General features: G+C 40.0%; 2 long non-coding RNA genes across 3 annotated transcripts; both read right to left on the bottom strand.

The window, feature by feature from the left end:
* Window positions 1–12996: 12996 nt before the first annotated feature.
* On the bottom strand, window positions 12997–15019 carry LOC141350221 (uncharacterized). 2 transcript variants are annotated; one of them, XR_012358221.1, is made up of 3 exons: window positions 14653–15019; window positions 13976–14097; window positions 12997–13816 (listed from the first exon to the last, which is right to left on the bottom strand). It is a non-coding gene; the product is annotated as an uncharacterized lncRNA (long non-coding RNA). The 2 variants fall into 2 exon arrangements; XR_012358220.1 differs by having other exon boundaries at window positions 12997–14097.
* A 4383-nt stretch (window positions 15020–19402) lies between these two features.
* Window positions 19403–21228, bottom strand: LOC141350179 (uncharacterized). The gene is made up of 3 exons (XR_012358157.1): window positions 21125–21228; window positions 20910–20975; window positions 19403–19471 (listed from the first exon to the last, which is right to left on the bottom strand). It is a non-coding gene; the product is annotated as an uncharacterized lncRNA (long non-coding RNA).
* Between the last annotated feature and the right edge of the window lie 6171 nt (window positions 21229–27399).

Below are 27399 nucleotides of genomic sequence, written 5' to 3'. Positions count from 1 at the left end.
TACATTGGCTGTTTTCACGTTTCTCTTTCTCTCCGAACTGTCAATAATGTTATATTAATACACATGAATGCCTGATAATGTTTTCTCTTTTGTTTATCTGTTATGTTTTCATAAAACGAAATGTTTGTATGTTCATGTTTATATGGCCAAACAGTCCAGTTTCAAAACATACACTGATAAATGATGGGAAACGTTGTTTTGTAGGTAAAAAGCCCATTAACGCGTCAGCTCCGTACAGTTTGTCTGTTCTAAATGTGCTGCTGCTCAGCTCCCTCAAGTACATTTATTTTATGTACAGTGATTCATTTTATTCAAAGACCATTTTACATTTACATCTCGCCATAAATGTAAGCCATCGCGGGATCCGCCTGCTCTGGCTTCCCGCATGCACGATTATGCCGCCTGGACGCGGATAAATAACCACTTCTCCTGGCCTGACTGCAGCTGGAAGAGACTCTGCTCTGCTGGGCGAGGACTAGACAGCCTGTGGATGCTTTGGGATGGGGGTGGAGCCCACGGAAGCAGCGGTAGCTGCTCATTGAGAAGTGTGAATGTCACGTAAAAAGTCTCCAACAATGCCAGAAAAAGTAGCTAGATTTGTCGCTAGTCGCTTTTTTGAAAATAAGTCGCTAAAGGGGTCTGAAAAGTCGCTAAATCTAGCGACAAAGTCGCCAAATTGGCAACACTGTTTGCGGGCTCTAAATTGAAGTGGTGCTTATTCCCCGCTTGTTCTGTGTATGTACCAGGTAACTCTTACCTTTGCGGGCTGTAAACTAAAGTGGTGCTTTGTTCACCTCTTGTTATAAATGTTATAGGGTAAATACCATAAACATTCAGAATATTGTTATTTTTATTTTAAAACAACTTATTTCAAAACATCTTTAAAACACTATAATTAAGCCAACACTTAATTTTTTATTAACACAAAATTTTTATTTCAAATAAAAAGTCATAACAATTTTTCAGTGTTTTTGCGGCTCGGCTTCCTCTGTTGGTGTTCTTGTCCACTCGGATGTTGAGTTGATGTCGTCTCACAAATGCTGTTCTGCATTACATATAAAAAACATAAATGAAAGCCTTCAGTAAATGTTTCTTCACTGTGCCTTGACAAAAAAATTTGTTTTCTGTTATTAGTTTTAGGCTAACTTATGCGCTAGCTAACCTGCTGCTAAGTTAGCTGGCAACTTTCTTGAAAAAACATTGTTTGAAATGCGTTAGTCATGTATTAAAGGAACAGTATGTAGGATTGTGGCCAAAACTGGTATTGCAATCACAAAACTTGTGGCTAAAACTGGTATTGCAATCACACAACTGGTGGCCAATACATAAAATTACAACATAACCGTTAGTTGAGGGCTGCAACTTCACTTTTTAAATGAGAATATCCTTACCTTAAAAAAAGATAACCACATTAAAGCAGCTGGTATTAAAAGCAAGTAATATAGGCTAATAAAAGTGATGTGCTGTTATATTTATTTGCCGATGTGGCACATAGACATCGACTGTATACAACATTCAGTAGTCAATATGAAAAATTCACAATAAAATCATTAAAAAATAAAACATAATTTCCCCATAGACTTGACTTAGTCATACATACCACATAATATTACAATAGGTACCCTGTAGTTATAAAATACTTAGAGAATAAATAATTTATAATTATTCATATTCTTAACCCCTTATTACCCCAAACTTAACAAATTTTTCCTTATACCTACAAGTACGTACTGTAGAGTAGGGATGGGCGATACCAGTTATTTTCTTTTCGATCAGATACAAAGTACTTTCAAGACTAGTATCGCAGATACCGATACTTCTATGAAATATATTTGTTTAAGTGATTTTATAGTGTCTTTTGATAGCATTATTATTATTCATATTAAATAAAATAGTCATTTTAACTTTTTGCTTTGTTTATTAACAAACACTGAACACTTTTACCACATTTCTTCCCTTTATAGGATTTTGAGATGAAACAAGTTAAAAAGAACATTTTCCTCTTGAGCCTGAATGATGGACTCTACTGCTTGAAAATAAAAAATAAACCCCTAATAAAATAAATAACACTGGAATGCACTAAAAATCAGGGATGATTGTTAGGCTGAGAACACTTTAATTTAAATGTCAAATTATTTAAATTTCAGTTTTAAGTTGGAACTTGGAATCGTCATATGCAAACACAGCCAGCATGCGTAAAATATTAAATTATTTTGAACCAATTCATAGATTTTTGTTAAGGAACAAGAGAATGTTGACATTTTTCCCCTTTAGTCTGTTTCTTCTTTGACCAACTCCCCTGCTTTGGAAAAAAACTCTTTCAGAAGGGACAGATGATGCAGTGACCCCAAGATATTTTTTTGCTAGTTTGCTGAGAGCTGGGAAGGTTTGCTCATGATTTCTCCACCAAACCAATGGGTCTTGGTTTCGGGGAATTACTTTTTCCTCAGCATAGCGACGCATTTCAATTAGGGAATCGCTGCTTCCAGATAGTTGTTGTTGTGCTGATAGAACCTGCGAGTCAAAATCCCCCCATATGCCTCCTTTAGGTGTAGATGATGCAGCACATGGAGTCATCGGAGGAGTCACTATCACTGATGATGCAGAGCTTGCTGTAGGTACTGACATAGACGCTATGGCAGATGTTGAGGTAGCTTCTAGTGGTTCAGCAGCCAGGTGGACATCCCGCATTTCAGATAGGAGTCGTTTTTTTACAGCTTCTACGTGATCTTTGTCACGAAATGCCAGGTGCTTAAACCTCATGTCAAGAAAGGTGCTGGCACCAAGACTGTGTATGGCTTCAATTCCACGGAATCTCCGCTGACATTGCTGTACCAGTTCTGTGGCAAAAGAGCTTCCTTGACGCTCACTGGCAGCAGTTGCTCTAAGCAGCAGTGATACAAGGGGAATGACCTTTGAGACAGAAACGTATTTTTCTGCTGATACTTCACGTGTTGCCTCCTCAAAAGGTTTCAGGGCCTCAATGGTAAGGTAGATAACAGACCGCTCTTCAGTTGTAAAGCACATGTCACTCTTTCCAAGTAAACAGAGGGCTGTGGTAACTGGATCTATTTGTTCATGTAGCCTCTCCAACATGTAAAAAGCTGAATTCCACCTGGTTTCAACTGAAATAATCAATTTATGTTCTGCTACTTTAAGTTGATTGTGTATCTGTTTTTGTTTCTCTGTGGCTTTTGTGCTGTGTTGTATAATGGACTGAATGCTTATGTATTTTTCCAGCATGTGGACGGTCTCAGTAGATGCTTTTATTGCATCTTTGACCACCAAGTTTAATGTGTGGGCAAAACATGGGTAATGCTTCCACCACGCCTTATGCACTCCAGCAACCATATTTGCACCATTGTCTGTGACAACTGCAAGCACCTTTTGAGTTATGCCCCATTCTTCAGCTATTCTTTTCAGCTCTGTACTAATATTGTCAGCTGTGTGCTGTACACTGACATGGCAGGTTTCTAGCACAAAATCCTGCATTTCCCAGTTGTCAATAAAATGACAGGTCACAGTTAAATATGCCTCTGTGGACCTTGAGGTCCACATATCTGTTGTGAGAATGACATGGTTTGCATGTTGTAATGTTGTCATTACTTTTGCTTTACATTCAGCATACATATTGTTAATTGTACACTCCATCAGCTTTTTCCGGGAAGGGATTTTGTAACGTGGATCAAGAGTCTTGACAAGAGCAATAAATTCTTTGTCTTGTACAACTGAGATTGGCTGGAGGTCCCTTACAAACATCTCTCCTATGCGTCTTGTAATTTCTGATGCTCTCTGTGAGTCATCTATAAAATATAATACATATATTATGTTCTTAAAGCTGTGTTACAGGCATTAAGAATTTATAATGATTGCAAATCTCTCCGAGGTATTACTTGACACTTAAACTCATTTGTTTAATAAACATTTTTTAAATGATAAAAAATAATATATCAATTATTTAATTAAGAATATCCACCTGATTGCCTATTAGGTAACAGAAATGGATATAGGATAATAAAAAAAGTTTAAAGCAAAATATCCAGTTTAATATTTTGCTCCACATAAAATACATCAAATCTTTATATCTGAAACAGTCTGTATTGTACAAAATGGCCTATAGCTTATGTGACCTTACGTTTTGTATTTCAATAATCTAACCACCTCTTGATACCTGGATAACGTTGACCTCTCTGAAAGCATTCTGCTAATGAACTCTGCCTCGAGCCAGAAGATGGGGGTTGTGCCTGTGTTACCTCCTCTGCTCGCTTCAGTTGCACTTCGTCGTGCTCTGCAGGGTGTTTTGCTTTAAGATGTTTAGTCAAATTTGTTGTATTACCACAGTGGCGTATGTTTTTTTTACAAACGTCACACGAGGCTTCATCAGTATTTACTGGAGTGAAATAACTCCAAATTACGCTTCTTTTCCTTTCACTCATCGTAGACATGCACTTCAACACCTTTCTTAGACTTGCCTGCCTGCGCTGACTGAGTGATCTGCTGCTGCTGGTGGACAGTGAGCGAACGCTGTAATACGCGCCGGAGACAGCGGAGGGAGACGTAACTGAGTGAGCGAACACGGTGATACAGCGGAAGAAGATATAGTTCCCATTGACGTTACGATTTAAGTGTATTTATATACAAAACGGTGTACTACTCATTTTAAAAATAAAAAAATACATGTTTCGAAAATAAATAAATAAACAAATAGAATCGATACTTGTATTTGAGAATCGATCCATTTGATACAAAGGCAGTATCGAAAATATTGATACTTAAGGATCGATCCGCCCATCCCTACTGTAGAGGTATCCTGTTGTTACAAATAGGTACGCTGTAAATTCAGTTTAATTACTCGGTACTTTGTGGGTCGTAAAATAAAGTGTTACCACACTTTGTTAAAAATACAATGAACCAAATCCAAATAAGCAGCTGGTAGAAGTGTACAGTTTATCCACTGACCAAAGAAACACCAAAGTGTTTTATAGAAGTTTGAGTGTGACTCCAAAAGTGGCCGTTGCACACTAACTGTCTGCAATACAATCCTGAAACTCTGGGGTTCACAAAATTGAACAGAAAAAATGCCCTTAATGTATATGCCTACTGTTACAATGTACAATAATAGGTATTTATTGCATAAAACAATATAAAAGTATTGCATACCATTCACGTTGCAAACCTTGCGAACTGAAGCCAAACTGTTACTTTATATGAAGAACTGTGTGATCAAAACCTAATGACCTTATTACTAAGCGAAACAATTTAATACTAGTAACACCCAATGTTAGCATATAGCCTGCTAACATCACTAAACGGTGCTGGCTAAAGTTAGCATGTGCTTACCATCTGTTTATTGTACATCTGCCTTCCTTGCCGATCTAATGGAAAATTTAGTAGATCCAACGTGCAGTACAGCGCCCACTTCACCCTGGCTCCAGACACCCGCATCGACCGAGGCATGCAGCGAGTGATTCCAACACGCGATGCAGCTTCACGGAGTGCGTTTGGGTGAACTGAGACACCATCGGCCAGCATGAAAGTGGTAAGACACATGCGACATGTATAGTTTAACCATCCCCGCCAGCAAAGAGGGTTTTACATGCACTAAGTGTACAGAAGTAGTAAGGCTGACGGGGAAGGTTGCAGAACTAGAAGCGCCCATCCAAATGCTAGTTAAGGATAGTAAGTCAGCTAATGGTAATGTTACAAACACCGTTTCGGATGCACCAAGTGCTAATGGTAATACTATAATAATAATAATAATAATAATAATAAATTTTATTTACAATGCCTTTCAAGTCACCCAATGACACTGTACAGTAAGATAAAATTAAGACATAAAAACAACATGAGAAAAATATAAAAGCAGATAAAATGACCATAACATAAGTGATAGATTCAACAAAGAAAGCAGAATACAAGGGCAGTACATGTACACTATACACTTAGTAACATAAGTAATACATACAAAAGGAGACAACCTTGGTAATGAAATAAAAATAAAATAGAAAAATTAAGATGTGAATTAGAGGAACAAGTAGGAAGGAAGTGGTGCCACTATGAGTATGTAGAAAAACCAAGAGTGAAAAGATGAGTTTTCAGCATGGATTTAAATGTGGACAATGAAGTGCTTTGCCGTAATGCAAGTGGGAGGGAATTCCAGAGTTTGGGACCAACCACACTAAAAGCCCTGTCACCCATGGAATGGAGGTGGGAAGTAGGAGTGGATAGGAGATGGGCATCAGCAGAGCGTAGGTTACATGTTGGTTGGTAAGGGGTCAAGAGGTTTGAAAGATAACAGGGTGCAAGATTATGTTGGGCTTTGAAAACAACAAGGATAATTTTGAATTGAATACGGTAGTGTACAGGGAGCCAATGTAATTGATGGAGGATGGGAGTGATATGTTGCCAGGGCCTGGTATGGGTAAGAACTCTTGCAGCAGAATTTTGTATGTTTTGTAACCGGTCTAATCTCTAGGCTGAGACTCCAAATAGCAGGGCATTATAGTAGTCAAGTCTGGAGGTTATGAAAACATGTATGAGAGTTTCAGCAGTGGAATGATTTAGGGATGGGGGAAGTTTCGAAATGTTTTTGAGGTGGAAGAAAGCCATTTTAGTGATGTATTTGATATGGGAGTCAAAGGAAAGGGTAGAGTCAATTATGACACCTAAGTTTTTGACTTCAGAGGTTGTGGTGGTGAAATAGCCAGGGATGGATAACTGAGATTGTTTGAGCTTTTTCAGAACAGATGGGGTGGCAATGAGTATGGCTTCGGTTTTGTCATGATTTAATCTAAGAAAGTTCTGTGTCATCTAGTTGCTTATGGCATCAAGACAAGCGACCAGATTGGAGGGGGGAGCATATGGGAGGGCTTAGTATGAATATAGATTTTTGTGTCGTCAGCATAGGAGTGAAAATTTAAACCATACTGAGGTAGAATGTGACCAAGGGGTAGGATGTAGATGACAAAGAGCAGGGGACCTAGGACAGAACCCTGGGGAATACCATGTGATAGGGGTGAACTGGGGGACCTACAATTACCTATGGAGACAAACTGTTCCCTAGCTGTGAGATATGACCTAAACCATGCCAGTGATACCCAAAAGTGTTTTCAACCGGGTGAGCAGTGTGTTGTGACAGACCGTGTCGAAAGCAGCTATGAGGTCCAGTAGTAATAAAATGCTGACATGGCCTGTATCAGCTGCAATGAATAGGTCATTTACGACCTTGACTAGGGCAGTATCTGTGCTGTGCTGAGCCCTAAAACCAGACTGAAAGACTTCCCATAAACCATAAACAGTCAAGTGTTCTTGAAGTTGTGTGGCTACAGTGCACTCAAGGAGTTTAGAAATAAATGGCAGATTTGAGATGGGATGATAGTTTTGAAGTTCATCAGTAGCTGTTCCAGACTTTTTGAGTACAGGAGTGATAGCTGCAGTTTTGAGAGAGTGAGAAAATTATTTGCAAAATTACAGCAGTTTGAATCAACATGTATATTAAAATTACCCAGAGCAAGGATAGATGGATACAGAGGGCATACGAAAGATAGTAGGTCAGCAAATTTTTTTAAAAATGTGGGTGATGATTTAGGGGGTCTATAGATAAGCAAGATAAGTAATGGTATACTACCAGTAAATTTCAGAGCGAGACATTCAAATACACATGGCTCGGTTCCGACATCAGAGTCAAGGCGGCTGACTAACTGGGTGACTGTCAGGTGGCATAGTCATATCCAGCACCCCCGCACGCTCCTGTGGTTCTATCTAACAGATTTTCCCTCCTCAGCAGCATACCATCTGAGACATCTGTTAAAAGTGCCCTGGTTATTGGTGATTCTATTCTCAGGAACGTGAACATTGAGGCACCAGCCACCATAGTCAAATGTATAACAGGAGCCAGAGTGTCTGACATTAGATCCAAATTTAATGTGCTGGCTAATGCTAAGCTTAAGTTTTCTAAGATTGTTAGTCACACCGGCTCGAATGACACCAGACTCTGCCAGTCGAAGATCACCAAAGATACTATTAAAGAGGTGTGTAAAATTGCAAAAACAATGTCAGACAATGTAATATGCTCTGGTCCCCTCGCCGTCTACTGGGGTGATGAGACTTATAGTAGATTAGTGTTACTTCATGGCTGGATGTCAATGTGGTGCCCACAGCACAACATAGGGGTTTATAGACAATTGGAAGCATTTCTGGGGGAGACCTGACCTGCTAATGAGAGATGGCCTCCATCCATCCCGGGAAGGAAGTGCTATACTCTCTAGAAATCTGACCAATAGTCTTAGTCTTCTAGCTCCCTTTTTAAGTTCAAAATGCCGATGCAAGAGTGCTCACTCGAACTAAGAAGTATGACCACATAAGCCCAATTTTGGCATCTTTACACTGGCTACCAGTTAAATATTACATACATTTTAAAATATTACTAATCATCTAGAAAGCCTTAAATGGCCTAGCACCTTCGTATCTTAAAGAATTACTATCAGAATACAATCCATCACGAACACTGCGGTCGAAAAAATTCTGGTCTCTTAATTATCCCTAGAATATCAAAAAGTGTCTAAAGGTGGTAGATCCTTTTCCTACTTAGCCCCTAAGCTCTGGAATGGTTTGACATTTGATGTCCGAGAATCAGACACAGTCGATCACTTTAAGTCTAAACTTAAGACTTTTTTCTTTAACAAAGCATTCACATAATTTGTCTAGAAAATATACCTATTTTGCAATAGTTAGCTTGTACGAAACAAAGCATTCATAAAACGAATCTTGGAAATTTACTAATGCCGCAATAGCTAGCCTGTCTGGAACCAAGCAGATATTAAAACACAAGACTGTGTGACACTTGCATAAAATGTGAATGGCACCTACACTAATAGGATTTTGTCTCTCTCTCCCTGTCTCGTCCTTGACCCCCAAGGACAATGAGACTAACAGACCCAGTTCCTGCTGCCATGAAGGTCAACATATCACTGATCTACTGGCTGCCCTTCAAGGGTGTATATATATATATTTATACAGTCAAGCTCAAAATTATTCATACCCTTTGTAAATATGACCAAAGAAGGCTGTGAAAATAAATCTGCATCATTAATAATTTTGATCTTTACTTTAAAAAACCTACAAAAATCCAACCTTTCATTGGAGAAGAATAATTTTAAAATGGGGGAAAATCTCATTATGAGAGAATTATTTTTCCCTAATACACACTGCTTACAATTAATCATACCATTTTATTACATTATTTTTGCAACCTCCTTTTCCCAAGAGAACAGCTCTGAGTCTTCACCTATAATGCCTGTTAAGTTTGGAGAACACCTGACAAGAGTTTAGAGACCATTCCTTCATGCAGAATCTCTCCAGATCCTTCAGATTCCAGCTCCATGTTGGTGCTTCTTCTCTTCAGTTCTTCCCGTTCATTTTCCTTAGGGTTCAGGTCAAGGGACTGGGATTGTCATGGCTAAAGTGCTCAGTGATTTTTGTGTTAGTTTTGATGTTTGTTTTGGATCATTGCCCTGAAGAAAAATCAAACCATGGTCCATTATATGATTTCTAACAGGGACAGTCAGGTTTTGATTTTTTATCTGTTGGTATTTCATATAATCCATGATGCCATGTATCTGATTAATATGTCTAGGACCTCCAGCAGAAAAATAGGCCCACAACATTAAAGGTGACATAGAATGATTAAACAGAGTATTTATCCTTGTTCTGTGATGTGACATGTAGACAATTTTTTTTGTTTGGGTCTGTAATTCCTTAGAAGCTTCCTAAAATCCTCTCTCAGATAGCTCTATTAGGGTGGGGGATTTTAAACAAGTGGTTTTGCACCTATTTGGCTCCCCCTACTGGCTTAACTTGCAATCTCACTACTGATCGTCTGACTTTGCTGCCACTCAAAAAATGTAGCCAATTATTTTAAAGTGGAGGGGCAGTTAGATGCCTGTGATGTCATAAGCATCAGTTTTTTTTGGGCTGTTTTCTGGCTGACATTTCTAAAAGAGGAATTTCTATGAGACTGAGATGTTTAGCATGTTTAGCACTTTGTATGTTTGTGAATGTGGGTAGACTACCATTATTCAACAAAGACAAGGTAAAAATGGTTTTTCATTCTCTGTCCCCTTTAAAGATACAGCAGTATATTTCATTTTACACATGGGGTACATTTTACCCCTGTGTTCACCAAACTAATGTTGAGTTTTTGCTGCTAAAAAGCTATTATTTTGCTTCATCTGACCTTCTTTGGTCATAGTCACAGCCTTCTTTGGTTATAGTAACAAAGGGTATGAATAATTTTGAGCTTGACTGTATATGTGACCAGTCACGGAAAGTAGTGACACAAGTCGGATCTGGGGCAATTTGAGTTATTCACAGATTCTGAAAGTGCAGTTTCTAAGCTTTCCAACAATGTGTAACACATTCAAAAAAGAGAAAGCTGAGAAAATAGAGAAAGAAAGATATACTTTTCCCTGCCGGAAGAGACAATAGGGCTCATTTACATCTCATTTAGCTAAGCCATACCCCTGTAAAGGCGTTTTGAGATACAGATGTTCTAGCATCATATTTAGTATTTTGTGAAAGAAGTAGGGGTGACAACATGCAAAAATAAACAGAACTTTTTACCTTTGTGGGTATCACAAGTCGAATCCAATCTGTTTCAGATGTGTGAATCATCCAATGACCATTTTTGTCCACAAATGCGTATAATCCATTAAATATAGATGTATAGTCTATTGTTTACATTGCATTTCGCATGACCGTCTGATAATAGAATATAATATACAATCTGAGGACTATTTACATCGTAACATGAAAGGGTATATGAGATTACACTCCGGTAATTTACGTTCCGTTAAACACATGAACCCGCCTTCAAAGTTTTTATTTAAAATGGGGCGGTAGTAAAATAGGTAATCTAAACAGCGCCATCGAAAACGTGACGTCATTTAGAGATGTTACCAATAGCTCGCTCGTTCCTCCATCAGCCAATGACTTAATTGAAAATATTGATAGACAAAACATGAAGCCAATTATATAAAGAATTCAACAATCTCTGTGTTACTTATATGTGTTTGACTTCATGCTGTGCTGCAAGAACTGACAGACAGATGACGTCAAAGTACCGCGAGAGTGAGATGAAATTAAACTACCCTTTCTAAGACTACTAAGATTTCTTAAAGAGCTCTCACGGTACTTTGACGTCATTCGACTGCAGCGCCGCATAAAGTCAGTGATGCGACTGACGTACGACGTGGCTGACTATTATCTGTTCCGCCCCCCAGCTTCTTTTATTTTTCTTTTGTTTTGTGCGCCCAAGCTTCGTTTACAGTCTGGGGAGACGCATGCTATAAATTTGAAAAAAAAAAACTTTAGCAAACATGTCTGAGGAACAGCCACGTCACTACAGTCACGTGACTTCACGCGGTTCACAACAGAATTGAAAGAGAAGACTGAATAAAGTCGTAATTCTTGCTATTTTTTGACCAAAATGTATTTTCGATGCTTCAACACATTCAAGCTGACCCACTGATGTCACATGGACTACATTGATGATGTTTTTATTACCTTTCTGGACATGGAAACCGTACATAGATTTTCAATGGAGTAGATGTCACGGGGTGACTCAAGAGCAGAACCAAAAGTGGCAAGTAATGGTTCCGCCCGGACGAGAATCCGTGATGCGCCGCTACTTCCTGGTTACTCTGGCAACCAAATTGGGCTTCATTGGGTACAGGTGCGGAAACAAATGTGGCGATTGTCAATTGGATGAATTAAGGAAGAGGTAGAGTATAAAAAGAGCATTGAAGGAACAGGAAGTGGTTGTTATTTATTCCGGTCGAGACGGGTGGTGAGACGAAGCAACGAGCGGGCTGAGAGAGAGAGAGGGAGAGAGAGAGAGAGAGAGAGAGAGAGTCGTACTGAAGATATTGTGGATTTGGTAGCACACACGAAGAGGAATTAATGGAGTAGTGAGTTTTAATATATTTAAGAAGTCTTCATTGCAACCTTGTGTTTACATGCACTGCTTGCTCTTCAGTTTCCTGTGTTTGATCGACGGCGTCATTATAGGACACGTGGGAGAAGAGAAGGAAGTTGTCGTGTGCCGACGAACTCGTGAGTACGCATTGCTACAGCTCTTTGAATGTTTGTATGAACAGTGTGTTCCAGCACGACTCGGAGGAACCACAGTGTGGATTATGATCGCGGGGTGACGCCTATCTAGCCATCCTTCGCGTCAGCCTGTTTATCCGCCATCCCGGGTCTACTCTTAAGCCAGGTGGTGGTGCGGCCTTAAGTCACCGTGAGTGTGTGGATTTCTGTGGGTGAGTCTTGTCATGGCTGTGTTTACACTTGAAAATTGGAGTGTGGTATCGTGTAAATGTTGTCAGCACTCGCCCCTTAGGCCAAAGAGGAAGTCTTGGATGAAAGAGAGTGAGCTGGTGTCGTTGGATGACCGCTATCCTTATACATACCCAGACGGCGATCTGTAACCCATTCTTACATCTGTTGGTGCTGTGAACTCTATGAGGAGAGGAGGTTCACTGTGAGTATTGCACTGTAAACCCGAATAAGTTGGGAATACTCAAAAAATTTAAGATAATCAGTTGCCTCAAATCTTTTGAGTTTTGATGATCCTGATTTTAATTATGCAGAACTTAAGTTTTGAGTTTCTGGTTCTCATTTATGTTAATTGGACCTAACTAAAAGTACTAAGTAAGTTAACACAAACATTTTAATTAGTACACAGTTATATTTTGAGTTCTTGCATATCAAACATTTTAATTACTACACAGTTATATTTTGAGTTCTTGCAACTCAAACATTTAATTTACTAAACCTGTGTATTTTGAGTGCTTGCAAATCAAATGTGTCATTTACTATACTTTTCTATTTGAGTACTTGCTAAGCAAATTATTTATTTTCTATATCAAGTTAAATCAACTTCTAAAATCTTTATCAAAATGCTTCAGCAATTTCACAGAAACACATGACGTGTAATAAAATTTTGGCAATTTATTTCACAAAAGGATTGCTCCACAGCAAATTTCATACATTTAAACTAGCATGAGACAGTTGCATTAAACATCTCTCTTAAATTTACAAATGTGATACAATTTGCAGTCAAAAATTAAAGTCTGTTTAGCAACCCACATAAGTAAAGTTACCCTTTTAATGGGTTCAAGGTAACATAATAGTTTAACAGCATTTAATATTTTTCAGTCAAAAATTAATTTCTCTTAGCAACACAACATACCTTTTAACAGGCTCAAACTGTTTAACAGCATTTTATAAAATGAGAAATGAACAAGGAATGCTTAACAGCCAACTTCATATATTAACACCACACAGTTGCATTAAACATGACAATTTCTTAAACTGAACCGGTTTGTTAATACAATAACTTGTCAAAAAGAACTAAGTAGATACAAGTAAAAATAATCAAAGTAACATCAGTTAGATAACATTTAAGTAACTCTTTTTGTCTTTTGTGTGTGCTAAGGTAGTACAAGTTATGCTTCACATCAACTCGTTCTTTAATGTTTGCAGGCGAGGAGACAGTTTCCCATCTTCCATGCCAAACAAAAGTTTTTTGCACATATACAAATGTTTTTGCAAGTCCTTTAGGAATATGTGAAAAGCATACAGGAATCCAAACAGGACAAGAAAGGCCTCTGGAAGTTAATTGTGGGTGGTGACCAATTCGTCCTCAAGAACAACAGACTATACATTTGTAATACATTTAGGCATTAGAGCTGTAACGCACAACCGTAAATAGAGCCACTGGAGCATTCTCAATATGCACTTCAGAATCTTCAAGCTAAAAAATCAGGAACAAAAAAAGATTAAGAACATGAAAATGATGCTGCCAGAATTTAGTACATTACTTATTAGGAATTATCCGTTACATGGCTTCTACACAGGTGACTTTTGAATTCACTGAATGTGTGAAACATGCAGGGGCAATCAGGATACATACATGGAAGTGGACTTATTTTTGAGCAGTGTCTATGTTCTAGTCTGTGGTGTCTGAGGAGGTGGAGTCTTGAACGATGAATCGTTTTACACCCTGCACTCCCAGTCTATCATCTTATTTGAAATCTGAAAAGAAACATTTACATGGTTAAACATTATGTTTTAAACAGCAAAAGCAAGCAGGATCTAAAAATAAACAGGTAGCAAACGCAACAATTCTCTCTCATTAAAACACATACATTGACAAATGCAATATAATGCATATTAATAGTATGCATATGTGTCTCATTTACATCTCATTGCGTGATATTCAGTTAATCACTTAAACAGCCATGTGCACAACGATTCACATTAAACAGTGTTTATTACTTTTAGACCAGTCACGCAACACATCGACTAATAGTATAAACACAAACTAAAAATCCTGATCAATACATAAAACTTGCATTACCATAACTTTAATATCATTAGAAATATTTATTTAGACCACAACCAATACGCTCAGGTTATCATCACATGGGGGGGGGGATTCACGTTGCGCCACGCGTGACCTACATTTCATTAAACACAGTTTAGCATTTCTTTTTAACTAATAAAGTGCATAAAACAAACTCATAATAATTCCCACAACAGTCACTGAAGCATTAAAGCAATAAATAATAGGTTTTCTAGGGGTTTTACCTGCAATAAGGGAACAGGTATTAGAGACAAACAAACACGCTGAGTTTCCCTCGATCAGTGTATTGTTCTATGATACTAAAGGAACGCGTGTGCTTGACCCTAGTCGCCTGTCCCGATTCCCTACTGGAATCTTCAAGTACTGCAGTCACTAAATTCCCTAGCCAAATATGGCATTACTCACAAAAGACAGCAACATTGTGACAACACATCAAAAAATATTATATCTACATCACATCTAACTGTTAAACACAATTACGTACATGAAAAGTCACAAGCCCAGTGTATTGCCCTTTACACTTACCTGCGCAGTCAAGTCACGAGCCCAGCGTATTAGCTTCTTGGTACCTACCTGTATATTCCAGCCACGAGCTCGGTGCATTACTCCTGTTTTTCTTACCTGAGTGTCCTTGCATGAGTTCAGCGTATTTGTCTGGTTCTCCTGCGTCATTGTTTGAAGCTGCTTAATCAGAGTATCATCTTCCATACTTCCCTGTAGAACCCCTCTGACGTCTGGAGACAAAACGCTGGACCCTTTGCACTCTTCTAGATAACTAAATACGCACCTGTGTGTTTCCTAGGCCATTCTAGGCTGTTCCCCGGGACCCCTCCGACTCACTGGACGTCTTTGTGCACGACCAAATGATACGCATTTGTTGGACCAAACAACCCCAGGTACTCGTTACCTCCCTTCTCTGCCTCTATACTTACCTGTGTGCATCCCTTCCGTGCAGGAACCAGGAGCGAAGGAATTGGGCTGGAATAGCTGTGAACGGAATAAGAACACTCAATCAGGAATACGCACTGAGAGTCACGGACGGACATGAATTCACAAAGGCGGAGCAACTTACCCCCTGTCCCCGTGCGAGTCTAGGTGACTCTGGAAGACCCCGTTGTCCCTGGCCCGGAGAATTAGGGTTTTAGTGTCCCCTTCCCCTTTCTTCAGTTTAAATAATTTAATAAAGTTTGTTTTAATTGTTACTTACTCTCTCGTGTGTCTGGTCATTGGGGTGCTTTTGGGACCTCCTCGAGGTGGAAACTAGGGAGGGGCGAGACTCACGACATCTGTGGTCTGCTCCGACCTGTGACATAGACATAAAGCTCTCGCACTAAATCTAACGTTAAAACATCTTAAACTGTGTTCCGAAGATGAACGGAGGTCTTCTGAGTTTAGAACGACATATGCGTGAGTCATTAATGACATTATTTTAATTTTTGGGTGAACTATCCCTATTCTGGAGCAACGCTGTTCCCTTTGGGGGCGGGGGGCGAAAACAAGCCATTTATCCAGTATGTAAATACACACAGACAATGACACCCACCCCCGCTGCACGCTAGAATCTCCAGAAAAACAAGCCGATTTCAACCGCAAAATGTACGCTTTTAAATGTACAAAAACTGTTATCTCAAACATGGAGAGGCTTCTTCGTGATCTCAACTAGATTCGGCAATAAAACGAAAATCACAAATTTTGAAAAAAAAATGTGTTTCTCACTTTCTCGAAACTTGTTCTGCCGACTTGTGTCACTGGTTCCCTTTCAATACGGTTCACTTCTCATTGCGTCAGTTAGCTGACGCTATGGGGGAAACTCCTGTTTACTCCGTGACTGAAGCCTATTGGTTAACGTCTGTACAAAGTACAGACCAATGACGTTTGAACCCGCGCGCGGGATGCACACGTCCTTATATAAGCGCGGTTCAAGTGTCAGGAGCTCATTCATTTCTCCTTCAGCGCGAACCTCTCGCTGCTCCGAAGAAGAAGAAGCCTTACCTCGCCGTCGACAAAAGCCCTGCAGCGGAGTCCAGGCCTAGCGTCTTCCCTGCCCTTTCCGGCTGAGAACCGAAGACAGCAGAAACCAGGTCTAGCGTCTTCCCCTGCCGCTTTCCAGCCGAGAACCGAAGATAGCCTTCGCTTGCCGTGGTACGAGCCCTGTGCAGCGGACACATGCCTGACGAGGTCTCCCCTGCGGCCGCCCGGTAAGATCAATATTTTTAATATAAAGCTGTAAGCTAAAAGAGCAGGCGCTGTTGTAATAGCGTCCAGCACAGCGGCTTGAGTGAGCCTCCCTGCTATGAATTTCCCCGAGCGCGTCACCGGTCTGGCACCTCCCACGCCTTATATGCTTCGGTTGTCTTATCCATGTTTCGTGCTCCCCCTGCTGTTCCTCTCTTCCCGAGATGAACACACGGTGAGCCATGAGACTAGATGGATGCATAGACCTGCACACACGGACTAACCCCCCTGTGTTCTGTCACATCGCAACCGTTCATGCTTACAGAGTCCCTTCGCTCCTCTCACATTCAGTGGCGAGATCTCTGACACATATATGAATCCCCCGAGTGCATCGGGTGATACCGTTTATATGACGCATGGCTATTCTGTCTGTGTTGCTGCTCCCCTCTGCCGTTCCTCTCTTGTTGAGATGAACAAGCGGGGGAACCGTAAAACTAGAAAGATGCATACGACAAGCAAACACGGGCGGATCTGCCCCTGTTCCCTGTCATAGCACAGCCACTTGTGCTCCACGCTCGCGGAGTCCCTCACTCCTTTCCCCGCAGTGGTGAGGTCTCTCAACGGCTTAGCACGCGGTCTTACGGCTCGCTGCCTCTAAATGCAGCTGTCTAGTGTTCAACGATTACAGAGCTTCATGCCCCTCCCCTCCTGGAGTGGCGCAATCTCATTCGTCTGCTCGATATGGCGGATTCGCCGCTATTGGAGCACCAAGAACACTCATTATAAGAGCTAACCGGCTCACTATTCATCTATACAGAGCTTCATGCCCCTCCCCCCTGGAGCGGCGCGATCTCATTCGTCTGCTCGATAAGGCGGACACGCCTCTATATGAGCGCTAAAACACTTATTATAGAGCTTAACCGGCCTGAGTCTATCTCACTTCGGAAAGCTCACTACTAGTCTGCCCGGTCATTTCTCTCTGGTTTAGACGGAATCAGAGGCAGAACGAATTTGTTTAACCCCCTGGGGTCCAAAAATGCGGGGCCACGTTTTGACGCATTTTTTCCTGTTTCCTGTGACATCCACTTAAAATACTCCGTCATTCATAATCATACACATACATGTAATACATCATTCGAAACTGTGAAGTCTCTACTTTAATGTGAGTGCCTTCATAATAACAACAAAACTGTGTGCTTTTGGCAAATAAAGAAAATAAACAGGGAGTGCATTTCGACATCTCTGTCTCCTTGACCATTTTCCTCAAACACGTTTCAAACATGAACTGATAACTCCGCCAATACTTGTCACACGAACATGATACATATGTCTAAAGAAAGCCTGAAATGTCTGCCTTTAACATGATGTAATTAAAATCTGAAGAACTCATTGTCTGTTTGTGTAATCAACATGTAGGTAAAGAGAGGTACAGTTTTTCTGGCTCGACCTCATTAGCGCTAATGTAATCCCACCTACCATGTGCGCGCCATTCATATGGAAATTACCTGATGCGGGCTATGCAAACAAGATCAACGCCCCCAAACAATGCTTTAAGAAGCAGCGAGTTTTGATAGTTTCATCCACTTATCAACGCCCTGGGAAGATGACACGCTTTACAGGTGAGGAAGCTATACAGATGCTCCTGGACAGCGAGGAAGAGTTCATTGTTTCTTCAGAAGAAGAGCAGGACTCCGACGATGAACGTTTGTATTTTGAAGAGCGACTTGATCCAGCTGAGGATATAATTTCTGAAGAGTAAGTTTTACCTACATTTGTTGAAATGTTGTGTGATGTAAACTTTTATATACTGTATACTGACTATTTGCACGCAGATATTCATAATGACTTTATAGAAAAACTCGTAATTGGCAACTTGTTTACATTAAAATGATAGTTCTTACATTAACCCTCTGGGGTCGGACCCTTTTTGGACACAGTCAGAGGTTCTGACATGCTCTCACATTTGGTCTTTTTCAGTTGCTTTAAAACACATTAATGGCTAATATCACATAACACTGTATTCAGCACAAACTGTGCTATAATAATATGTAAGATAAATGTATGTACATGTTTGTATTTTTAAGTAAATGATGTTTATGCGTGGTTAGTAAAAAAAAGAAAACATCAAGTTGCTGAAATAAGGCCAAGAAACACATCCTAAACATTTGTTAACAAGCAAAAAAAGTTATCTACTCTTGTAGAGTAGAGAATTTGCTACAGAAAGATGTAAAAACCATTTAACCCACTCATTCACATGAAAAAATACATTGATTTAACTTTTGTAAGACACTTTTTGCTGTGTAAAGGCAATATGCAAGGGAGGGTCAATGGTCATGAATATTGATGTGTTTCACACGTGAGGAGACCCAACCCCCTAATGGCTCAGTGAGGAATGTTGGGACAAAAGAACTGTGACTGTGGGGAGACTTAAAGAGAAAATCTTTTGCTTGTAGTTTAAAAAAAAATAGGTTAAAATAAAGTACAAAATACTTTTTTAGTAAAATAAAAGTCTTATAGGGTTGCAAAAAATGCTAAAAACATGAACAATACAATAGATTTAAGAAGCTTTATTGTAATTATAAATGAAGAAGCTTCATTGTAATTATAAATAATAAAGTAACACTATGTATACATGTAACAATATTCTATATGACCAGTACAATATGGCTCTAATTAAAAGAAAAGGATTCTAAATGTCAGCTGTGAAAGTTTGGTGTGCATCTAAAAATACTTCAAAATATTAAAAAATAAGGTATACATTTGTAAACCATCACACACTGTAACTCTTTGGGAAATGGAGTTAAATGTTGTCGTCCCATTGTTCAAAACGTGCGAGTACCAGACGAAGTTGGTGTTGCAGACACATTCCTGAAAACATATCTTAATTAATATCATGTATTTTCAAAGTACAAAGCAACACATCAGTATTACTAATATTGAGAACTTTTTTTAATAATTAATAGGGGTGACCCCGAATAGTTGAAGATTCGATGCATCGGAGAAGCCGGATTCGACTACCAATCTCACAGTCGTTTCTACATTTAAAAGACAAAGCTGGCAATTCTGGCAATACTTTCGTTTTTTATTAATTTCTTTATTTTATTTATAAATCACTCTGGGTTATCTGATGTATCTATTTGGCTTGTGTTTTGTTTTCGTGCACTTGAGGCATTTTGCACATTTGTTCTGCACGTTGTTACTTCTGACCTTATTTTATTTAAAAAATGTATTTATTATAAACGTAAATTCTGATATAATTTAAGTCTGTACATTTTGGATTGTTTTTCGTTCTATCGATGTTGCGCTATTTCGTTCTGGCCATGTTTGCGCATGCTCTGCGTCTCATATTTAGAAGTTCATCGAACTAAACATTACAAAACGGATGTTTTTCGACGGGTATAAGTTTTAAAATGTATTTAAAACCGAGTGGTTATCTATTATGGTCGGTGTTCACTTTCAAATGATAGCAAAGAGATTCCTGAAATAATATCATCAGGTCTTTCTGTATCTAAAGTGAATACAGAGATGATCAAAGTCAAAGCAAGCAAGCATTTCTGTGCTAAACAATAACGCGTAGTGTCTATAAAATCATTAATTTCAGGGTTTATCTTGTTAAAAATTAACGTTTAATGAATTGTATACAAAGCTTAGTTTTTATCATTTACAGTAACAATCACAAATGATTTGTCATTTGTCTTTTTTTTGGTCATGGCTTTGACGCGCTTAATCTCCAAATTAAGTAAAAATACTAAATTGTAGCCGGGGTTTCCAAGGCAGGATCACCTTTGTTATTTTTTAGGTTTAGTTCTCAAAATGTTTTTTTGTGTGATGTTCTGTAGATCGTGGCATTAAAATGTTATGAGGAAAAATTAAACAAATGTTGCCTTACATTTTACCTTAAAAAAAAAATATATATATATATATCAAATATATACTGTTATATAACTCAGGCAGTAAAGCAGAAAATAATTGGGTACAGAGATGCGCTGTATATGTTTGTTAACGGGCCATTACCGGACATATTTATAGCTAAAAATTAACACATGACATATCTCCGGGCACATTTACAGCACATCAATACTAGGCTACATCGAAACATTTACACCCGAACAGATACATGCATATTTGCGCATGATGACAATCTCCGGGCACATTTACTGTTATCATGTTAGCAACATGTCAGTAATACAAATATTGTGAATGCATAAGTTCTATGTTTATGCGTAGTTTTATGCATTAAAAAAAATCAAGCAACACATCAGTAATACTAATATTGAGAAGAGAAAAGCCGGTAAATGTAACTTACACTTTATGAATTTCGGGTTCGTTTCTGCATGCCCCCGTGCGAGTAAATGACGATGAAGCCACGTTACTAAAAAAAAAAAAAACATTATTTGTATCATGTATTTTCGGAAAATACAGATATGTTTATATATATACATCTTGTATTTTCCAAATTACTACGCAAAACATCAGTAAAAGTCTACTAATAAAACAGAAAAGCCCGCAAATGTGACTTACCCAGTATGAATGTCCGCCGCATTTCTGCAAATGCCCGCTGAAGAGGAGAGTGATGCTGCCACACAAAAGTTTTTAATAATTAATATAATGTTTTCTTCACAGTAACAAACTTATAAAGCAATACTAAGGCGGTAAAGCATAGTTGAGATCAGATAATTGGGTACATAGATGCGGTATATCTTTGTTAACGGGCCATTACCGGACATATTTATGGCTAAACATTAACACATTACGTATCTCCGGACACATTTACAGCACATCGATACTACATCGATACATTTACACCCGAACAGATAGTCGCGTAAACAAGACTTGTTGAGGCATAAACACTAGTCAAAATATATTCTAAATAGTGATATTGTTTTATGACATATTGTATATTCACATCACACCATACAATCATACTGTTTAACGCATGACATATCTCCGGGCTCATGTACAGCACAATGTTACACCCGAGCAAATAAAGAAGCCTTATTGATAAGTCGGCATGGACACTATAGTTATAGTAGTGATATTGCTTTATAACATATTCACATTACACTAATCAGCATACGGTTTAACATACTGAGGCCCGAATACCTCCCTTTATTCAGTCCCGTCCTATATCAGTGCGCTGAATATTGGTACATTCTTATTTACCAGGTTTTTCTGCCCTTTTTAATAATAAACGGCAAAACCGCGGGCCTCACGGCAGACTTCCTCTCTGCGATGGGTTCAGTCTGACATTAAACCACCTAGACATACTGCTCTGCTCCGTGAGCCGTTCGGGTCACCGTCACTACTGAGGCTCGTGCACCTGAACGGCCGAGCTCTGGTCTTCGCAGCACAGCTGCGTCGACATAGAACTGTCTGGGGCAAGAGGGGTTAAGTCGCGCCTCTGCTGAACTGCCCTGAAATGTTTTCTGTGTGCTGTTTATCCAAAACATACTGTGTAATACTGTTGGTTATGCGACCTCACTATAGTGGCGAACGGTATTGAATTCCTCTAAAAAGAGTAATTTCCGTGCTTACTATACTGTGTATTGACACCCCACGGTTGAACTGTGTCTCTAAACACTTTCTCGCCTACTGACAAGCAATCAGTAATACGCACACACGGCCCGCTGTCCATAATTCTATCGACGCTTGCCGAATAAACCCCGGTTTGGCCATATACTGTGTATTGACACCCCACGGCTGTACGGTGTCTCTAACACCTTTCTGCCAAATTCGCTCGCAGCCCACCTCAGTTTCTCCGCTACGATGCTGACGGCGCAAACGAGCACGGTCTTACGGCTGTCATTCTCTCTTCCTAGAGAGACGGCAGCCTCAGACTTTTGCATGGCTCCAAGCATTTGAATCGCGCCCTCTCCGGACGGCTACTCAAAAGCTTACAGCCAAGCTGTTTATGACGTTTTTCGGCCATACAGCTGATTTATATCAGCGGATCCGAAGACGCTCACACCTCTGCTCCGCTCCAATACTCGGAGATATTAAGGGTAATATCAACCTGAAGTGAGCTAGCTACCCGCCACAATAAGTTTCAAAGCTCAAAGCGCGCGCACAGACAGACGCGCGGTATCTCGTTTAAGACGGGCTCACGTACCCCTCTAACGAGCCTCAGAAAACTGAATATCGTGGCATTCTGTTCATAAGTCCACTTCAGTTTGACTAAGCAAAGGTCCCGCCCCGAGCTGACGGCCGGGAAGCTCATGCTTAAGTTACACACAGCTGCATGAAGTGCTACCATTACGAGATCGCCAGCATCTGCTGTGGGTTGAACACGCTTTACGACGGCAATCAGCCTTCGGGGCGTGGAACGCCCGTTTGTCTCATATCAATCACCTTGTACTGTACATACGGTCCATTAAGGGGATGATTTTAGCACTGCAGCACTCTCGACCATGTTATTGTGATAATGCGGTTGGGCAAACTACGGTGGTTTCATTATTTACCGAACCAGACTGAGATCTCGCCCCCTGTACAAGCTGGCGAGTCATCTCCTTTATAAACTCATTGCATCGCTTTATAAGCTATGTTCAATCAAAGTGATACGCATCTCGTGCTTAAAAACTACCAAGATGCAGACATATTAACCCTTTACGATGGGCGTGCAGAGATTGCATCCGTGGGACACGACCTACATTACGTGTCTTATAACACGTTGACACGAGCTGCTAGGACCCCTTTTGCGAGGCGTCCTTATGCAAAGTCTGATCTATTCTGTCTAGTGACAGGGAGAGTCTTCCCCCCGCGAATTGTAGGTGGAACAGCTTTCTCCTCACTACAGAGGCTCGTGCACGGCGGCTTTCTCCCCCTGCGTATAACAACGAACCACGCTTTTATGACCGACCATTTACTTTATTCATAAGTCTGTCATTTCTCAGATGCGGACGGTGCCCGAGGCGCAGCGCTCTGGAACTGTCCAAGGTCCTGTATGACAGATACGTCTGACGTACATCAGACGATCAGCTGTTCATCGGCATCACAGATCACTCACTAGCGCACCTGTCAATACAGGTTATTTATGGATCGTTGACGCTATCACCTCCCGTGACAATGAAGTCTACTCCATGTATGGATTAGATCCTCGGGCATGGTCTTAGAAGTTTCTGCCGCATATTATAGTCAGATCGGCCGTTCGTGAGCTTCGCAGATCACTCACTATGTATGTGTGTTGCTTACAGTGGTTATTTAGGTGGATCGTTGAAACCATCGCACTGGCTCACGCCCCTCTATGAGCTATGTCCTATATAGAGCCCACTCTGTGAGAGTTTGGCTTTTTCATGGACTTGGTCTACAGGGGTATCTATATTTGATATCTGCTACACGGCCGGCTGGTCTTCGCCGTCTACGTTGTCAGATTGTACAGCTTAGACGTCCCTGCCCTACGAGCGCAGGTTCTCTCGGCTCAATCATGCACGCTCATGCTTTTATGTGTACACCACGGTGCGCTCAGCGAGCTCACCAACGTGACTCTGAATTTACTTATCTCGCACACCCGCGGCGCGCTCGGTATCTCGCCGTCTTGTGCTATGTTATGTGCCCCCGGTGCGTTTAAAACCCCACCGTGTGCGCGTCAACATTTTATATGGTGTTTACACATTGCTTTAAAGCTGTGAATATGCCGGGTATAGGGCCACACGCAGTGTCTCTCCGGTAAGGCACTTCTGTACGTTGTGTATGCACGGCGTGATGGGATTACGTTCCCCCATAGCGTCAGCTAACTGACGCAATGCGAAGTGAAATGTATTGAAAGGGAACGCTTAGGTTACTCACGTAACCCCGGTTCCCTGAAATAACGGGAACGAAGCATTGCGTCACTTGCCGTGCTACAAACGTCTACGCAGCGAGTGTATTCGGCTGCGCACTTCAGTCGAATAATAATGAGCTCCTGACGCTTGAACCGCGCTTATATAAGGACGTGTGCATCCCGCGCGCGGGTTCAAACGTCATTGGTCTGTACTTTGTACAGACGTTAACCAATAGGCTTCAGTCACGGAGTAAACAGGAGTTTACCCCATAGCGTCAGCTAACTGACACAATGCTTCGTTCCCGTTATTTCAGGGAACCGGGGTTACGTGAGTAACCTAAGCGTTTCCTTGACGGGTCACATATATGAAGAGTTTCGTTGCAAAACGAGATAAATCCTTTTTTTTTTTTACATTTTTGTCAAAACATGTTTATTATTATGTTATCATGTTATTAGTTCAAGTTCAAGTTTATTTATATAGCACCTTTCTTAACAGCCACATGGCTGACCAAAGTGCTTCACAGTAGAGCCCTGCGCGGGACTGTTTTTTTAAACCCATGCCCGCCCGCACCCGCTGAATTTATGACCAGTCCCGCCCGCGCCCGCAACCTGCGTGTTCCACTCCCGCCCGCGCCCGCAATATTTGTGTCCACTCCTGCCCGCTCCCGCGGATTTTCTCAGAGTTTGTGAAAACTGTACACAAATGCATGCTCATACAAAACACTGGTTCAGATTACCATCCAGAAAAACAGACTTTCAACACTATTGTGTTTAAAATTAGGGATGTGCACGAATGGTCGAATATTTGATCTGCAATAATAATTCTAATGGAAAAGATGCTCTTGGAATATTAGTTTGTTTGTTTTTAATGCGCCACCGCAGGGTAAATGCTACTATTCATTTAATGTTTTCACTTCATGTATTGTCTTTTACAGTCTTTAATGTAAATATACATCAAATATAAATTACATATACATGAAAATGTATTTGTTTGTATGTCTGATTGTTTTGGCAATTCAAATTGCAGACTAATTGAAGTATTTCGAGTTTTAACACCGGGTTATCTGTTTTTGTCCACCGGCTCAGGTTTAATTTAGACGTGCTTCTCTGCCGCATCAGCGCGCATCATGAGAGATTTGTTAGCTTCTTGTTATGACTTATTTTATTTTGTTATTACAGCTAAACGAGACAGACATGGAAAACGAAACGGAAAACATTTATTATATGTGGTGCTCTATATGGAAAATGAAGCGGAACTGCAAATGCCTGTTTAAGGAGAGTTTTCTCTGCTGGCATTAAGAAGGCTTTCACGGAGCACGTAGGCAAAATATGGTTGTCTTTCTTCATAAAAACATGTCAAACCAAATAAAGAAGATATTCATATGCCGACCGTGCAGTCTGTTAAGTAGCCTATGTTTATTCGTTCGCTCCGGGCTCTTACTTGGTGTTTCGAGTCTGCTTGATAGCGTACTTTGTCATGTACTCAAACTTTAAACTTTGCTTGCGTTTGGGGTTAGAGTATAATATTTGCTAAACTATAATTTCTATAAGATCAAACAGTACTGAATTCGTACTAATGTAACGACCGCATTGAAACCAAGGATTTGATTCAGTCTTCGCTCCACGTGGGGTTTTACGCAGTTAAAATTACATAATTTTTTAAGCAGTGTTTTGTAACATTAACCGTTAAAACAAAACCCCAGTTTTCAACTGTATACTGCATGATACACACGCACCAAATGATTAATTAAACTAACAAACAAACAGTTTAACTGTTAACAACCTGATTTGTCACTAGTGCTCACCAGTTCTTCCAGATGCGAGGCACATAGTCTATAACAGCATTGGGCATGTGCTCCCCGAAGTTGCCACGGTATGTCCCACATAATGTTTCACGGGTCCCGGCAAAAAAATTCTGACCGCCCACTCCCGCCCGCAGCAAAGGTGAACCCGCCCGCCCCCGCGAGTTTGCGTTGGGTCCCGCGGGTCCCACGGGAGTCCAATCCCAATGCAGCCCTCTACTTCACAGTGCATCTAATAATTCACACACAAAAGATACACACATACACAGTTCAATACATTTACAGCTAAAATAACAATTCTTTAAGAAAATTTAAATATAAAATAAAATATGAAAAAATAAATAATGTATTCATTGAAAAGTATTCCTTTATTGCGCAGATATAAACCCCTGGGCAGTCATAAAAAGGCTTGAGAGAAAAGGAGGGTCTTTAACAATGACTTGAAACTAAAGATGGAAGGTGCCATCCTAATAATAGATATATATATATATATCTTTCAAGGGAAGATATTTTCATCCTAGGACTTTTCATACTGGGTTTTTCTCCTATTGGGTTTTTTTCCACCCCTGAGAGTCAGCCCAACTTTAGCCTAACCTAGCACCCCCTTTAATATGTTACATATTAATATGTTCGCTTGTTCAGTTTAATCTCAGCCGCTGTATTTTGCTACTTATGCTGTCTATCAAATTTTCTGTGTTTCCCCTGCTTCTGTTAATGTAAAGCTGCTTTGAAACAATTACTAATTGTAAAAAGCACTATATAAATAAAATTGAATTGAATTGAAAATGCACAGTCAGATCTCATTCAAACATAAACCAGCATGAAGTAGTCGGTCACAAGAGCCAATAGCGCTTCACATTCTTAGCTAACGTAATGATGCAATCGGTCACGAGACACACGAGAGTCAATGCCTTTTTACAATCATAGATGACGTATCATCGCTTCTTATGGCATCAGTTTTAGAATCAGTGTAGACCGGATCTGATATTTACCATGGATTGTCATCACCTTTGCATCTTTTCTTCAAATGAATCGGTGTTTGACCTTGGCATACTTGGAATATTTTAAGTACATTTTTAAAAAAGTTGTGACTGTTTTGTATGCTGTGTTTATATCATATAATAAATAAATGGGTACGTTATTTGCCCTAAATGCCTGAATAGTTTAATGTGTAATAAAATACAATTAATCCTGGTGGTTTATGTCATCATAGCAAAATTATACCCCAAAATATAATA

The sequence above is a fragment of the Misgurnus anguillicaudatus genome, chromosome 17 (assembly GCF_027580225.2).
Source record: "Misgurnus anguillicaudatus chromosome 17, ASM2758022v2, whole genome shotgun sequence".
Classification (NCBI taxonomy): Eukaryota; Metazoa; Chordata; class Actinopteri; order Cypriniformes; family Cobitidae; genus Misgurnus; species Misgurnus anguillicaudatus.
Note: the sequence above shows the minus strand (reverse complement) of the source record. Positions and strands in the feature narration are given on the sequence as shown.